Here is a 6,000-nt window from a genome sequence, read left to right on the forward strand (position 1 = left end):
ACTTATAGTCACACATATGTTTTCAGTATTTCTCGTCAAACCCAACCAGAGACACAATCACAGTGTCCTTCAGGAAGATGCTTAGTAAAACTGAATTGAAAGCATTACTTTGAGAAAGTATCTTTATTATCTCAAATCTTTTCCCTCCAGATTTTATATATATATATATATATATATATATATATATATATATATATATATATATATATATATTATACCCCGCCTCTCGCCCATAGTCAGCTAAGATAGACTCCAGCTTGCCCATGACCCTGAACAGGATAAGCAGTTACAGATAATGGATGGATACATATATATATATATCCATGTGTGTGTATATATATATATATATATATATATATATATATATATATATATATATATATATACACACACACACACACACACACACACAGTGGGGCAAAAAAGTATTTAGCCAGCCACCAATTGTGCAAGTTCTCCCACTTAAAAAGATGAGAGAGGCCTGTAATTTTCATCTTCATCATAGATACACTTCAACTATGAGAGACAGAATGGGGGGAAAGAATCCAGTAAATCACATTGTAGGATTTTTAATGAATTAATTGGTAAATTCCTCGGTAAAATAAGTATTTGGTCACCTACAAACAAGCAAGATTTCTGGCTCTCACAGACCTGTAACTTCTTCTTTAAGAGGCTCCTCTGTCCTCCACTTGTTACCTGTATTAATGGCACCTGTTTGAACTCGTTATCAGTATAAAAGACATCTGTCCACAACCTCAAACAGTCACACTCCAAACTCCACTATGGCCAAGACCAAAGAGCTGTCAAAGGACACCAGAAACAAAATTGTAGACCTGCACCAGGCTGGGAAGACTGAATCTGCAATAGGTAAGCAGCTTAGTGTGAAGAAATCAACTGTGGGAGCAATTGTTAGAAAATGGAAGACATACAAGACCACTGATAATCTCCCTTGATCTGGGGCTCCACACAAGATCTCACCCCGTGGGGTCAAAATGATCACAAGAACGGTGAGCAAAAATCCCAGAACCACATGGGGGGACCTAGTGAATGACCTGCAGAGAGCTGGGACCAAAGTAACAAAGGCTACCATCAGTAACACACTACGCTGCCAGGGACTCAAATCCTGCAGTGCCAGACGTGTCCCCCTGCTTAAGCCAGTACATGTCCAGGCCCGTCTGAAGTTTGCTAGAGAGCATTTGGATGATCCAGAAGAGGATTGGGAGAATGTCATATGGTCAGATGAAAACAAAATAGAACTTTTTGGTAAAAACTCAACTTGTCGTGTTTGGAGGAGAAAGAATGCTGAGTTGCATCCAAAGAACACCATACCTACTGTGAAGCATGCGGGTGGAAACATCATGCTTTGGGGCTGTTTTTCTGCAAAGGGACCAGGATGACTGATCCATGTAAAGGAAAGAATGAAAGGGGCCATGTATCGTGAGATTTTGAGTGAAAACCTCCTTCCATCAGCAAGGGCATTGAAGATGAAATGTGGCTGGGTCTTTCAGCATGACAATGATCCCAAACACACCGCCCGGGCAACGAAGGAGTGGCTTTGTAAGAAGCATTTCAAGGTCCTGGAGTGGCCTAGCCAGTCTCCAGATCTCAACCCCATAGAAAATCTTTGGAGGGAGTTGAAAGTCCGTGTTGCCCAGCGACAGCCCCAAAACATCACTGCTCTAGAGGAGATCTGCATGGGGGAATGGGCCAAAATACCAGCAACAGTGTGTGAAAACCTTGTGAAGACTTACAGAAAACGTTTGACCTCTGTCATTGCCAACAAAGGGTATATAACAAAGTATTGAGATGAACTTTTGTTATTGACCAAATACTTATTTTCCACCGTAATTTGCAAATAAATTCTTTAAAAATCAGACAATGTGATTTTCTGGATTTTTTTTTCTCATTTTGTCTCTCATAGTTGAGGTATACCTATGATGAAAATTACAGGCCTCTCTCATCTTTTTAAGTGGGAGAACTTGCACAATTGGCGACTGACTAAATACTTTTTTGCCCCACTGTGTGTGTGTATATATATATATATATATATATATATATATATATATATATATATATATATATATATAATTCTTGAAAGAAAGAAGAATTTGAAGTTACTGTTACTCTGCCTCTGCAACCTGTCATTTTACATTTTAATTATGTGGCTTATTGAGCAACCAATTTATTTTGCTCCAGGAAATAAGTGAGCTTGAAAACACTTGCATAGGGAGTAAGCCCACCTGGGGAAACCCCACACAGAGGCATGTGGTCATAACAGGAAACAAAATGTGATGAATGGGTAAGACACAAGGAGGGAATTTTAAAGCAGCACCAATTTCCTTATATGCCTTTCAAACTTAGAGTCTGATTTGACAATATGTGATTGTTCTTTTTTTTTTTGTAAAAAGTAGAATCAGTAAATAATTGGAGCTTATATGAATAACAGTAAGAAAATAATTTGTTAATAATGTCGACATGACAGTGTTGTGCCCTGTGTCTGGTTGGAGTCTCATCGCATCACTCCTGTGGAGGACGGCCCCATGAGGACAATTGAAAGTCAGACTTGGAAGATGCTCTGCATTCTTACAGTAATGCTTTTATGGCTGAGGACTACAGTTGACTTGCTAACTTTAGGACTGCAGTTGTCATGAACAGTTTTGCACTCAAGTTTCCATCACTGAAGAGTTTATAACATCAACGGAACTGACTTCATGTTAAAACTGTTAATGTTATAGTCATGCTGTCTGTTGTTGCCCAAATGAGGATGGGTTCCCTTTTGAGTCTGGTTCCTCTCGATGTTTCTTCCTCATGTTGTCTGAGGGAGTTTTTCCTTGCCACCGTCACCACGGGCTTGCTCATTGGGGATAGATTAGGGATAACATTAGCTCATGTTTTAAGTCGTTCAAATTCTGTAAAGCTGCTTTGCAACAATGTTTATTGTTAAAAGCGCTATACAAATAAACTTGACTTGACTTGTTGAATTCTCCGATTGATTGATTAACTTGTTTATTATTTTCCTGAAAGAGAAAAGTTTTGTTCCTTGCTTGTTTTTATGGCATTAATAAATAATCATTGTGCATTCTGCAATTAATCAACTTATTTTGGGTAAAAAAAAACATTTTTAACTTTTTTTTTGCATGAAACACCTATTTAAAACACTGTAATTAATCCAACACCTGTGTTCATGGCTGTAACTAGCTATGATGACACCATGGTACAGACCTCTGTAGTTTTCAAGTTCAAAGTGTTTATTGTTATATCCACAGTAAGGACATGTCCTCTTGCACAATGAAATTCTTAGTTTGCTGTCCACCATGAATGCCAATTACAAATAAGTAAATAGGCAGAAGAAATAATGCAAAGTAAAGGCAATATAGTGTAAAAGAAAAAGAAAAAAACACACCCAGTATCATAAAAAATAAAGGTAAATGTAGTGCAAAATAGGTAGTGGCATCACTTTAAATCACTTTTTTCTATATGGGTTTTTCCCCCCTCCCATTTTGCCTATAGTCAGTTTATCCACTTGTCAGATTCAATATAGACTATGGAAATAGTGACATCCTGATAATGTAATGTTTCCCACTCATGAGTAATGACTGTCTCTCAACTGAACTTGAGCAGATAAGGAGGAGACTTTTGGTTTGCCTTCCCCATAGACTTTATAATGTTCATAGACTTTTTTTTTTAAATTGTCCAGTGATCATAGTGTACATCATAGAAACAGAAGACAATATAAACTGCTAATTCTGAACAAGGTACAGTACACACACATGCACAGACAGAGAGAGAGAGAGAATGAATGCTGTAACATTATTGCTTGCTACTGAAGATAAAATTATACAACCAATGTCCTACCTAACTTAGAATTTGATGTCTAAATGAGGGGTGAATGTTTAGCAATGCCTAATGTCCATATCAAGTTCATTAATAAGTGTCTAAATAATAATTAATCCAAAAAAAAAGAGATTAAAAACGTCCTTGGTCACGACAGGGTGTGTTAAAAAATCTACAGTGTACTATATCTAGCCAGCTAGTTAAGACCAAAATGAACAATGAAGACTCTTAAGATTACAGGAAACTAACTGAGAGTTGAACGTTGAATAGCTATCGAATGTTTGCCAGCTCTTCCATGAGCTATCATCCTTAGAGCATGCAAGGTTGATGAAGCAAGACATTAGAGAAAGACAAAATAACCATCTTTGTATTTTTATTAACATTAGCAGTGGATTGAAAGTTTTGTCGAGAAAATTTATTTACGCAACCTAGGCTATTAATGCTATTGCCGCTGGGTGGGTGGGTTGCAGGCTCTCCTGACCCATTAACTCCACCCATGACTAGCACACACACAAAGATAGGGACACAAAGTAATTGTCAACCAAAATATTAAGCTCAATAAAACTAAACAGTCTAACTAGAGTTAGATCAGTATGTGCAACATCACAGAAATTAAAAATGAACAATTTACAGAGTACACAGCATTGTGATAAATTAAAGATGGAGTGTGTCATATTTTTGGCAATGTTCAACTAAAAATATTGATCCTGGTTACAGGTCTGCCTGTGTTTTGCATTATATACTGGACACTTAATTGTGGGTCACATTGAGATTCAGTTTAAATATGTTACATTGTATGTTATAGTTCTTACAACATGACCATTTATGAGTAAGGGTAATCAATCAGACGCTGTGGCTAGAACAGGGAAGTGATGGCAGATAAGGGGAAAGACAACAGTGCAGATGGCAGAGCGGTTAACAGCTCTGAGAAGTTCACAGAAGCCATTGTGTTCTTTCTGCAGATACAGAATCATAGGCTCTTATCACTGCACCGCGCATTCAAAAATCCCTTTGAGATGTCTGATGAGTGACATCAGTTGAGATGACATGCTAAGATGACATGGACTGTGTTCTCTCTCTTTCTCTGTGTGTGTGTGCGCGCACACACACAAGCATGTATGTCTGTATATAATAAAATCCTACAAGATAATATAACTCCCAATCTTTTCTTCCCTCATTTTTTTTTAATCTGAGAGAAGATTAAATGAGAGCACGAGAGAGAGAGAGAGAGAGAGAGAGATGAACATATGAATATATATTTGGACCAGTTGGTTCCACATTGTCTAACTAAAAGTAAGCAAAACAAATTTTTTAACAAGGTGGAAATGCCAGACCACAGTAATGCATGTGCATGGCTCAGATTATCCACCTGTGTTGGCACATAACAGGAATGGCTGGTTAGTTAATAGTTTTGTGTTTCTCTTCAGAGAGGGGGAATGTGGCTAAATTACAACCGGTTTTGTTACATGCATATCTGCTGTATGCAGCTTACCCACGACACCCATGTTCCCGCTAGGAATTATTTTTACTTTTTCTTTTCCCAACACTGAGCTGTTCAAGGAATGCCTGTGTTAAGAAATCTCTGCTCATGATGTGTACAGCCTGATCAGACCTTATCCTTTGCAGTGCTATCAGACGTCCAGCCTCTCCTTTGCATGTTCTTGCTGCAGTGCATGTGTTAGGAAAATGAGATGAATGTTTCAGTGCAAAAAAGGGAGTCTGTATCACACTGAGCTATTTGCCTAACTGGTAATGTTAGACCTCTCCCTGCACAGTGTTATTATATTACAACATGAGCTGAATCAAACGTTAACAAGTATGGAGTATAATCTGATAACACCTGTGAACCATATAATGTATAAAACTATTAAACTGTTTTTTAAACTATCAGGAAATGTGGACTATAATCTGTCTTTGCTGTCTTTATTATCTATCTCTATTATGTATACATGTAGATAGAGAATAAATTATTATTATTATTATTATTATTATTATTATTATAAAGACCTATTCCTGGATCATTTTGTTGTCATTATAACCACTTACTACATTTTAATGGGAACACCATAATATCACTAGGTGGAACCCCCTTTTGCTCTCAAATCAGCTTTGGTTCTTTGTACCATGGATTCCACAACATACCTTTGAAATTCTGGGCCTTGTTGA

Source organism: Neoarius graeffei, chromosome 2 (assembly GCF_027579695.1).
Source record: "Neoarius graeffei isolate fNeoGra1 chromosome 2, fNeoGra1.pri, whole genome shotgun sequence".
Classification (NCBI taxonomy): Eukaryota; Metazoa; Chordata; class Actinopteri; order Siluriformes; family Ariidae; genus Neoarius; species Neoarius graeffei.